The sequence below is a fragment of the Martes martes genome (assembly GCF_963455335.1).
Source record: "Martes martes genome assembly, chromosome: 4".
Taxonomy (NCBI): domain Eukaryota; kingdom Metazoa; phylum Chordata; class Mammalia; order Carnivora; family Mustelidae; genus Martes; species Martes martes.
In genome coordinates, this window is record NC_137891.1 from 7333457 (window position 1) to 7345148 (window position 11692).

The 11692-nt window shown below is 44.7% G+C and overlaps 1 long non-coding RNA gene across 1 annotated transcript; it reads right to left on the bottom strand.

Annotated features, from left to right (window-relative positions):
• Positions 1-5910: 5910 nt before the first annotated feature.
• LOC308342179 lies at positions 5911-11208 on the bottom strand. Its single transcript, XR_013966765.1, has 4 exons — positions 11080-11208; positions 10198-10878; positions 7805-7881; positions 5911-6773 (listed from the first exon to the last, which is right to left on the bottom strand). It is a non-coding gene; the product is annotated as an uncharacterized lncRNA (long non-coding RNA).
• Between the last annotated feature and the right edge of the window lie 484 nt (positions 11209-11692).

Below are 11692 nucleotides of genomic sequence, written 5' to 3' on the forward strand. Positions count from 1 at the left end.
TTCTCTACTGCCAAACTCGTCCTCCCTATAAAAGGCCCAAAACAAATATCACCTCTGTAAAGCTTTCCCTAATTCTCAGAGGAGGAGCCTGTCATACTGTCCCCTGTACACACAGATCATTCTGTACAGCCCTTCAACAAAGCACACATTGAATTCTACATTTTTCAAGTCTTCCCCCAAGTAGACAATGAGACCCTTGGACTTATATTTTGTTCATCCTCGTATCCCCAGAACCCAGAAAAAGTGTCTGGCACCTTAGCAGTTATTCAAAATGTGTATGGGATGAAAGAATCAATCAATCTGTCAATCAATCAATTTTGAGCCAATCTCATTGTCTATTAAGCCCCAGCTCTCAGCTTAGGAATGATAAAATGTATAGTTGTCTGAGTGATGTGATTTCAGAGAGATCAATAACTCTCTCCACACCCCAAAATAGCTTCCCTCAAATCCCATTATAGTGCATGAAATTCTCACCATTAGTTTACTCATTTAATTCAGCAAATATTGATTGTGACAAGAAGCATAGGAGATAATCTTGAAATTGTAGTTGGACTTTGTCTAGTATGCCCACCTGAGCAAGCATCGGAGGGGCTTCTCTTCATCTGAAAGGAGGCACTTAGCCATGGAAGGCTTGGGGGAAGAGTAGTCGAGCTCTTGGGGTACTGGTGGCTGTATCCTCTGAGGGAAGGAACAAGGACCACAGGAGGAGCTGATGTAATGGTTGGAAAGAGCTAAGGAGTGCATTTGCAGGCATGCTGAGTTGGAAAGCCTATGGCACACCTCGGAGGAGGTGGGCAGCAGGTGATGGATACAAGCTTCTGGAGATCAGAGGGAAAGGGTCCTTGGGAGACTGTGATTAGGGAGTCTGGGCAAGTCCAGATCATGCAGTAGAGTAAACGAAACCACACAGGAAGTTTGCAGCAGAAGAAGGAAAAACAGTCAAGGATCAAATATACAGAAAATCTTTTAGTGGACAGAAGTTAAGGCACCTGGCATTTAGCTAACCTCTTAACCATAATCATCGTCTTGATTAATTCACATTTGTTGAATGAATGAGTGACTGAATGGATAGACTTTGTGTTGCAAGTACTAATTTCCATTTTCTCAGCATAACTAGAGCTTAGAGAGCAAAATGACTTAACCAGGATTATACAATTAGTGAGAGGCAGAGCCAGAATTCAAACTGTTTTGTCTGACTTAGAGGTTCAAACTTTGCTATCCTTCTTATTATGCTATTTGAGGTGAGAGCAGCTGGCAGCCATTTTGGTCCCTGACAGCTGCATGGGCTGTGAGGCAGCTGGCTCCAAGCAGCTCGTGACACCTGGATGAGCCCATTAAATGCCAATCCTGTAGTCAGTGACTTCTTGTTGGTACCCTGAAATTGGCCACGGTGGACATATTTACACCACAGAAATTGTCAAATGCTAAAAACTCTATGAACTAGGTTTTTGGTTTGGTTTGGTTGTTTTTTGGGTTTTGTCGGGTGTTGTTGTTTTTTTTTTTTTATTTTGGGGGTATTTTTTTAGATTTTATTTATTGACTTGAAAGAGAGAGAGTGTGAGCTGGGAGGGGCAGAGAAAGAATCTGAGGCAAACTCTGTGCTAAGCATGGAGCCTGATGTGGGGCTCAATCCCAGGACCCTGAGATCATGACCTGAGCTGAAACCAAGAATCAGACCCTTAACCAACTGAGACACCCAGGTGCCCCTTGTTTTTTTTTTTTTTTAAACTTGTTTGTTTGCTTCCAGAAAGAAAGTTTTAAACATTTACCTAGATACCGTTGGAAAAATCCAAGTTATAGGATTCCTCTTTTATAGAGATAACAGACTCTGATGGTTAAAATAACCCTTTGTTTTGCATGTGAGGAAATGAAAGCCGAAGAAATTAAATGATGAACAAAGTAACACAGCCCATGAGAGGTGGGCAGAGGCAGAACTAGAACCCAGGTCTTCTTCTCCAGGACTTCAGGCCTCATCGCTGTCTGGAGTTCTGGGGAAGGCTGCCACTCTGAACCCAAACCCACGGCCACATCTTGCCTTACAGGGTTGGCATCACTGAGTCTCATGGTGTCTTGTTTCTGCCCTTCTAACTCCCAACATGTGCTAGAAGATGGAGTGGTGGGTGCCAAGCACCCAGTCTTTGGAATCAAGTGCTTTCTCTTAGCAATCATGTGAGTTAAGACAAAATGAAACGTGCCCAAATATAAGACAACCTGATTGGCTGTATGTTATTCCCCAGTGACAATATCCGAAGAATGGTGAAGCCAATATGGACACATAAACTTCTGGTGGTATACGTGGAGGTAAACATCTACTCGTTCTGTAAGATTTATGCATTCAATTATGCATACGTATTTCAAATCATATCTAAAACAAACATCCATTTAATCATCTCTCATAGTTAGTGAAATAATATTATACAGACTCTTCCCACGCATCCCTACATCGGTGTCTCTGTCCTCAAAAGCCCATTCATCACAGCATCCTCAAGTGCATCATCTGCTCTTACGGCTAGGCTGCTTGAGAAAATGAGACTTTTTGAAGTCACTGGAATTGTATACCAGGCTGTTTTTAAATCCATCGATCTCACAGATATATATTCCAAATCACTACAATGTGACCACTTATTATATTTTTAGACATTTAGATTTAGCTGCTTTTCATATATCAAAGAATATTCACAAACAATTTGAAAGTTATAAAGCATAACACACAGTGCCTTATATTAATTTTGACCTAACATTAAGACAGATGCACCAGCTTCTGTTGCTCATTTAATATTTGCCAAGAATGTGATATTTGACTTTTTTTCCATCCTTTCCATGTCTTTATATTTGAGGACCTTATGAATACCATGTAGATAGATGTCCTTGAAACCGGAATGATAATCTGTGTCTTTTATCAGGAACAATTTCTCAAGCTACATTTGCTGATATCCTTAGGTTTATCTCAGGTGTTGTATTCTGTGCTATTTGCCCTCTTTTATATGTTCCTTTGGCCTCCTTTATTACATTAATGTATATTTTTGAACTGCTATTTGTTCTTATTCCATATATTTCCATCTACTGTTTTGGAAGTTATATCCTCTATTTCTACTCTTTTAGGGCCATTCCTAGAAATTCCAGCACGCTGACTTGGCACATGAGCATTTCAGAGTCTAAGTACTTGGGAACATTATTTTCTCCCTTCACTGCGTTCTCAACTTTGTTTTTTAATTCTTTTTTTTAACTTCACAAGATATAATTTTTGATGTTCCATATAATTAAGTCTCCCTAGGACTCAAGAGGTGAATAGGAGTTAGTCTATCAGAAAAGAAAGAATAAGAGGCACCTGGTGGCTCAGTCAGCTAAGCACCCAACTCTTGATTTCAGCTCAGGTCATGATCTCAGGGTTGTGAGATCAAGCCCCATGTCCGGCTCCCCACTCCGCTGGAGTCTGCTTGAGATTCCTCTCTCTTCCTCTGCACCTCCCCCCGGCCACTTGTGCACACACACTCTCTCTCTCTCTCTCTCTCTCTCAAATAAATAATTAAACATTTTTTTAAAAAGAAGGCCATGGTGGGGGGGGGTTGTGGCATGGGTGGTTCAGTTGGTTAAGCATCTGCCTTTGGCTCGGGTCATGATCCCAGGGTCCTGGGATCATGCCCCACATTGGACTCTCTGCTCAGCCAGGAGTCTGCCTCTCCCTCTCCCTCTGCTGCTCTCCCTGCTTGTGCTCTCCCTCTCTCTTCTTGTCAAATAAATAAATAAAGCTAATGTACTGTTTCCAAAAATAGAGCATATGTATCACTGTGGAAGATAATTTTAGGTGATGTCTAGAGAATATTTTTTTCTTTCAATAGTTATGAATTTATTTTCATGTGAATTAGAAAAAAATATACACACAAATGCACGCATGCACATGTGTTCAGTACCTCAAACCCATGTTTTCACACCTAGTGTAGCTAGATTAAAATCCACTTTTTAAGTAATAGTTAATCTGAAAAATAAAGATTAAATAATGGTACAGCTAGTATGGAAAAATGGAAAAACCACAAAAGTGATCTCTAAATACCCAGAGTCCTAGAAGCACTAGGCTAGAGTGGGGAGGTGTGAAACAGCACGGGGCTGGGAAAGACAGAGTTATAAACTGGATGTGGGGCCACTGTGGGGAAGCATCTGGATGCTTTGGAAGAGACCACAACACACACACCTTCAAACACTTAGTAAGTCAGAACATCTCCCGAAGGCAGAGCATCAGGGAGAGGACAGTCGAGGAGGTGGTCAGGATTTTGGTTTGAGCAAATGGGGCACTCGGTCCCACACTTCAAGTCTTGAGAAATGCTTGCCAGCTGAAACAGTCAGAGATGCAAGCCAGCCAAGATTAAGCACACAAGGAGAGTCAGGATGGTGTCATCCATTACGGTAGAAGGCTGCAGACAAGCTAAATGGGGGACAAAAGATTGAGTTCACAGCAGCAGATCCATGCATGGAAGATGCAACCAGGAAAGTCATTTTAAGAATACACAATGACGGGCGCCTGGGTGGCTCAGTGGGTTAAGGCCGCTGCCTTCGGCTCAGGTCATGATCCCAGGGTCCTGGGATCGAGTCCCGCATCCGGCTCTCTGCTTGGCGGCGAGCCTGCTTCCCTTCCTCTCTCTCTGCCTGCCTCTCTGCCTACCTGTGATCTCTGTCTGTCAAATTAAGTAAAAAATCTTTAAAAAAAAAAAAAAAAGAATACACAATGACATGGGAGAAATGCTCACACAGAAAGTGAAATCTCTGGATGCAAGTCTGTATTCACCATGAAGGTACATATTCATTAGGGGGGAAATGAAATATACACCACATAGTAAATATAAAACTGCTTATATCTGAGGATATACTTACAGTTTTTAAAATAACTTCTATGTTTTCCAAAATTTCTACCATAAATAGTATTTTACTTATTTTTTTAATCATGGAAAGGTTATTTTCAAAAGGAAAAAGACATTTCCACCAAGATAATGCTGAAAAAGCAAAGGAGGAAGCCCTTGTTCCTCCCAAAATTGAAGCCAAAGCAAAGACTCTGAAGGCCAAGAAGAAAGTGCTGAAAAGCATCTATTCTACCCGAAACAAAACAAACAAAGAAACAAAAAGACAGGTACATCATCCACATTCCAGCAGATGAGACACTGGCCTGTCTCCAGAGTACCGCCAGGAGGGACAAGCTCCAAGACCGTTCCATCCTCCAACTCCCCTAAGGACCAAGTCAGCCGAGAAGATCAAAGAGAACTCAGTGCTCATGTGTATGGTGGATATCCAGGCCAGTAGGCCCCAGATCAAGCCAGCTGTGACAAAGCTCGCTGACCTTGACTGGCCAAGGTCAACCTGTTGATGGGGTCTGATAGAGCGAAGAGGAGAACATTCTATCAGTCCCTGACTACAGTGGCTGGGACGTTACCACCAAAACTGGCATCATCTAGCCTAGCTTTGTCACCACCAAACAAAGAAAAGGAAGAGAAAGGAGTCACTGAGGACCCTTTCTTGCTGCCCCTGTAATCATCTCCCCAGAAAAAAAAGGAAAAAGAACGGATCTTGTGACTAATTTTAAAATCGGAGGATGTGTTCAAATTCCCCTTTATACTCACTGTCCCTTTGTCTCCTGCCGGCTGGGTGCTAACACAAGGAGCTGGGCTTTTGTTCCCGTAACCCTAGGCTTATCTTCATCAATAATGGTTTGTCAGGACTATTTTCTGAATCAAAGCTGGGGCCTTGGGAGAGGAGGAGGATTTCTGATCAGTCCCCAGGGTTTGTCCTACACAAGTGAACTTTCAAAGGAGACAGAGAGAGAAAATGAAAATCCAGTGTAAGGGGGAGAAACTATTTTCTTTATACTCAAGCTAAGTATTTTAATTATGTGATCGTGTTCAAGCAATGGAATAAAATAGAGTTAAGGCTTGTATTTTTATTTTCTTAATGCTTATCTTTTCCCTTCATTCATTTGTATAATCATCAAATCTCAGGGTTGGGAAGGACTGACTGCCAGCTCATCTGGGCCAATCCTTTCATTCTGCAAAAGGGAAACTGAGGCTCAATTCTGGCTTGAGTCAGAATTTAATGAGGGAAGTGCACAGAGACAAAAGTGAGGAGGAACCACTGGGATGTAGCAAAAAATAGCATATGGTTTGAGATTTTACAGAATTTCAATGTTTCTAAGCCACGTAAATATCCTATTGGCGCTGAGATTCAAATCTACAAATGTGAACTGGGGTAAGGGGCCCCACGAGTGGATGTCTGGAAAACGCTGAGCAAGGGCTGGGCATATGGTCAGGTCTCCGTATAGATCACACACAGTGCAAAACAGGGGACGCCCACGTGTCCCATGTCACTGCACATTGAACGCCAGGTCAGGAGTTGCTATTATCATCCCTTTGTTACGGACCAAGAAGGCAAAGCTACAAAGCCGGAAAGCTGCAGGGTCAAAATTCACACACATTTTACAAAACCAGGGCTTGGAACTGTTGAACACATTTACACCCTGATTGTTTCTTTATACTTTTAAAATCAGTAGTGCATGTGCTACAGGAACTGCCAAGTGCTCACCATGTAAGGAATTAGTATTTTTTCTAAATATCCAATGTGGTTGGGGCTTTTCTCAGATTCAACATCAGTCTGAATCAGCCGCTCCTTCTCCAGACTGCTTTGCTTAGTGATGACCCAGGCTCCTTCCAGGTGGTTTTCAAAGGTCGGTTGATTATAGTTCATGCAGATCATCTGACGGCATTGGCCTAGGCACACTCAGGACCAATGGGCTCCTGTGCAGGAAGTGGAAAACATACCTTTAAGGACAGTCTCTCACTGGGAGTCAGGAAGCCCATGATCCCATTCCCAGCTGTACCACTTACAACCCTCATGGCCACAGACAGTCATTGGCCTTGCCGAGTCTCAATTTCTGCATCCATAAAATGGGAACTTATACTCAAATAAAGACAAAATAGAATGGCCCCATCACTAGATGCTGACAAAATTGGATGTGAAATTCAAGATCCCCGAGTCCAGGGATCATAAACTTAAAGGTCTACAGGGGCCAGGGAGATTTTATCAATGAGTAAAATAAACCCTGTGTCAGACAACACGGCATGGTGGGGATTGTTGTGAAGGAAGGAACCCCACAGAAAGAATTGTCGAGCTCCAATGTTGTGCAGAAATGTGGGCTCAGGAATTCTAGATTTCTCCCATCATCGACAGAAGGCAGAAATTTTATTTTTCATGAAAACTGTTCTGAGTTTTAAATGCTGGCAATTAACTCAAATCATTCTGGACACTATAGAAACCAAAAAGACATTGCTGAGGCCTAGATTTGGCCTTGGGCTGATGGCCCTTGACCTTTGATTCTACCCCATCTCCCTCCCCTCCCCAGAGAAGACACTGAGGATCTGTGAGGTTAATGGAGTGGCCCCGTTACCACCAGGACCAGGATCCAACGTCCTGTCACCTAGTTCCAGCTCTTCCATAATACCTGGCTGCTTTACCTTTGATTCTCTGAAGTGGCCTGGGAAAGAAGTATGAATTCACCATAGCCAGCAGCAAACCTCAGACTCCCCACCCTTCACCCCGGCAGGGCCATGTGGCTAAAGCACAGAGCACAAAAGAGATGATTCACTTCCTGCCCTTCCCATTATGAGGTGGGCAGGGAGGGAAAAGAGGAACTGGACTCGTGTCACAGGTTTGGGGAGATTTCATTGTTTCAGAAACTGATGCATCTGCGTCTTTGTGAAAGTCTCCGTCATTGTTCCAACAATGCCCACAATCTCCTGTCTAGTTTCTCAGGTGTACCTTCCCTTACCTGCTGAGCACTGCATTCCTCCAAGCGACTGTGCCACGGCCTCACACGGGAAGGTGTGCCGTTGGCAAGGGAACCAGCTTCGGAAGTCAGAACCATGGAGGATAAAAGACATCGGTTACACAGAAAAAATTATGCCCAAGACCCTAATTGGATTATCAGTGGTCCAAAATTCAGCTTTAAGCAATTATCCATCCCAAGCCCATGAGAAACATAAAGCACAAGCCATTTCTTAACTGTCTTTCCCGGCAAAGGGGAGGAAAGGTTCTTGCAATGTGTGGGAGTTTCTATTAATGAGGCAGAAAACAAATTCTTGGAGGAAAAAATTACAGACATCCACATAACTCATTGGTGGGTTTTCTTCCATTATTAAAAGGTTTTTTTTTAAACCAAAGAAAGTAAGTAATTGAAATCTCTATTCATAGCACAGTTATATTTCTGTGTGGGGGCCTTCAAAAGATCAGATAACCTTTTCAAATTTCACAAATGACATCTTATCTCCTGTGAATCACCAGACCGTCAGTGCAAAGCAATGTGAACTTCTTACTGTCCATGTACCAGTCCCTGCGCTGGGCCCAGAGGTGAGTAGGACTGACTCATGAGGCCTCAAAGAGCTCAGAGCCTATGGGTGGAGAAGCCAACACAAAACTGTATTCAGCACACGATAATACAATCTGCACAAGTCTGGATATCTACCCCAAGCACTGTGGAAGCAGAAGTTGGAACAACCAACAGTACCTGGGAGAGTCAAGGAAGGCCGCATGAAGGAGGTGATACCAATGGACGTTGAAGGATGAGTGGGAGTTTGCTACAAGGACAAGGTAGTGGATTGTCATTATGAGCAGAAAACACAAATAATACTTGGTCACTGGTGTGAAAATCCTGGTTCCTTCAGGAGATCCTGTGTAATGGATTATGTGGTCCTGGAGAGCACAGGGTGAAGTGCAGCACCTGTGATTTTGTGCAAAGTGCTTTTGTCTTACTATCTCATTCGATCCCTAAAATAGCCCAAAGCCCATGAACCCAGCACTGGAGCACTTGCATGTGCCAGACACTTGAGTAAGTATTTTTCATTCATAATTTCATTTCATCTTCATCCTAGGGACTTACAGAAACCATCTTTCCTATCCCTATTTTGTAGACCAGGAGTCCAAAGCTGCAGGCCTTTCATAACCTCCCCCAGGTCACAGAACAGAACCAGGATTCCTGTCCTGGTAGTCAGACTCTAAGAGCCAAACACTCTTCACAATGCCTCTGCCACCTACATGAAGCAGAGCTGAGCAAACCATATTAGTGGGATCCTGATAAAACAGGGATCAGATCCCCGGGAGATCAGTGGGGAACCTGCGGTCCAAAGTTATGAGGCAAAGGGTCCCAGTGGCATACTCTCCGTAAATGTATCTGCTGTGCCCTCCTGGAAAGGGCTGAGATAGTTGGAAACCAGGAGTAATTGAGGCCTGAGCTCAGGACACAGGTTCAAAGAGTCAATACGTCATCCCAAGAGGCACAGAGAACACAAGGCTGCCTCCGAACTCGGGGCTGGAGATGGCTCTGTCCAGTACTCTGGCTCTCTTCACTCCACTATGGGGCCCTGGTGAGCAGTCTGCAGCCACCCCCACACAGTCTGAAGTCTCCAAGGAGAATGAATGGGCACCGGTTCGCACCAGTCCCTGTGAAACTTCCAACTAGCACCTTCTCCGCCTCCCTCCACACTGGCCCGAGGATGGTTATAACCAGCACCACAGCACTGGTAGAAATTCCCCTCCTCAATGTATGAGATCTGCCCTCCAACACATGTTCACACAAAGGTCTCCGCAGGACATTTTAATTTAATTCTTCACTCCCACCTCTGCTTCCTCCTCCCCGTTTACAAACCCCAACAACACCCCGCCCTCAAATCTCTTCGAGTGGGAAGTGGGCCAACTCAAAGTGGAGAGGGAATTTGAATCCCAATTTCACATTTTATAAACATCTTGGGAATCGAGGTCCCACAGCTATAAAATGGGATTTATCCATTCAACACATATTTTTGAGCACCTACAATATCCCAGACACATTGAATTCATGGTCAGCAAAGTGAAGCTAGTCCCTGCCTCACAGAATCTACAATCCAGCATGAAAGAAAAGCCATGAAATCAACCTCTGTGATCAATTTGATAAGCATTTAGTCAGAGGAAGAATAATTCTTAGAGCCAGGAGGGTGATATTTCTAATTCTTATCCAGGTTGTTAAAAGCAGATCTTTAATCCACTGCCTGAGAGCATTTTGAATCAGTGTGGTCAGGATCCAGAGGCCACAGAAAGAGGAAAGGCTTTTGATTTAGACAAGGTCAAGTGACACCAATTATCAGACATAATTCTTCTCATCTGTAAAATGGGTATGTTAGCTGGACTTACCTCCCAGCCCTGTTGGAATTTACATTTTTTGTGAATTTAATGAGATCATGTCTGTTCCAGATCTGGCACATAGGAGGTGTTCAATCCATAGTCGATCCTGTCCTCTGGGTCTATGAGTGCAGACTGGAGCCACACGACAAGGCCTGAGCACAGAGAGGTACTGGGACACACACAGCCACTGAGTTACTCCTCTTGGCAAGGACAGTAACCCTGAGAATGTGCAGGAAACAGGATGAGGCACAAAAAGGTCTAATGAAAATACAGAAGAAGTCTGGTTCCAGCCACAACCAGGGGACCAACTTCCTATGTGGTCCCCTGGCCACTCTTGTCAACTTTATTCTCACCTTCCAACAGGATAGCAGTCTTTGCTCTGATTGTCCCACGGTGATAAGTGTTGTAATGACCAGAATCTGATGAAACAAGTCAATTACAAGCAGTGGGAAACCATCCGGGAGGAGTGATTAACACTCATCCAACAGTCATGATTATTATCGTTCGGAGCAGGGCCGCATTCTTCAGTGGAGTCTGTGATAAATCATGGTGAGGGTGGGCTGATGACCAAGTGACGCCTGGCTCCCTTACTGTGGGCAGAACAGAAAGACCGGAAGACCCTTCTCAGTCACTTTCAGCTGTGTGGCCTTGGCGATGTTCATGAACCTCTCTGGGCTTCCATTTCCTCATCTGCAAAATGGGGAAGAGCAGTACATTCTCCCTAGCACAGCATTCTGAGGAGTCAAAGACATGGCCAGGGTCAAGGGTCTGAACCATCAAGCAGAGAACCTGGGGAGCAGCATCAACCACCCCAAATGCCCATCTGGAAGCCTGACCCCCAGCTCCATAGTCACCGCTCACAGCCAGGCATTTCCCAGGAATCGTGCTCACCTTCGAGATTCTGCAAGCATCTGCGGGCATGGCCATCCACTCGTCCGCAGCAGGCTCCTCAGTCTCCTTCTCGGGTTCCCCAACATTCTCCCGCACCCGGCTGCAGCGCTCCTTCCCCATCTCAGAAGTGGAGGACCAGCCCCTCAGCCCACACCCTCAGGCCCCACCTGTCCAAACCAGTTCTGCCTCCTCCGCTTTGTCCTCACAGCCCAGCCTGGAGGCCGGCACTCTCCAAGAGGCCCCCCCAGCCTCACCTACTTTTGAGTTCCCCTCCTGCAGCTCAGTACTATTTTTGCTAACTACAACCTGCTTCTTGCCTCACAGCTGAATTCCTCTGGGCTTGTACCTCCAGGCTGTTCCTTTCTGTCTCCATCCTTCGCCCTGGCCACCATGCTCACATTCCTTTGGCTCTCGGGAAGCCACAGCCTGCCTTGACCACTCCTCCTGGGGCACATATCCAGCATAGCTGTGGCCCTGCCCCCCAGGAAGGAGAGAGACCCGGCTAAATTCCTGGCTTATTCTGGGACCCTGTTCCATCACCAGGATTCTTGCACTTGTAACTCAAAAATGCTGACTATTACACTCCTAATTATTTAAAATACAGCATTTTCAC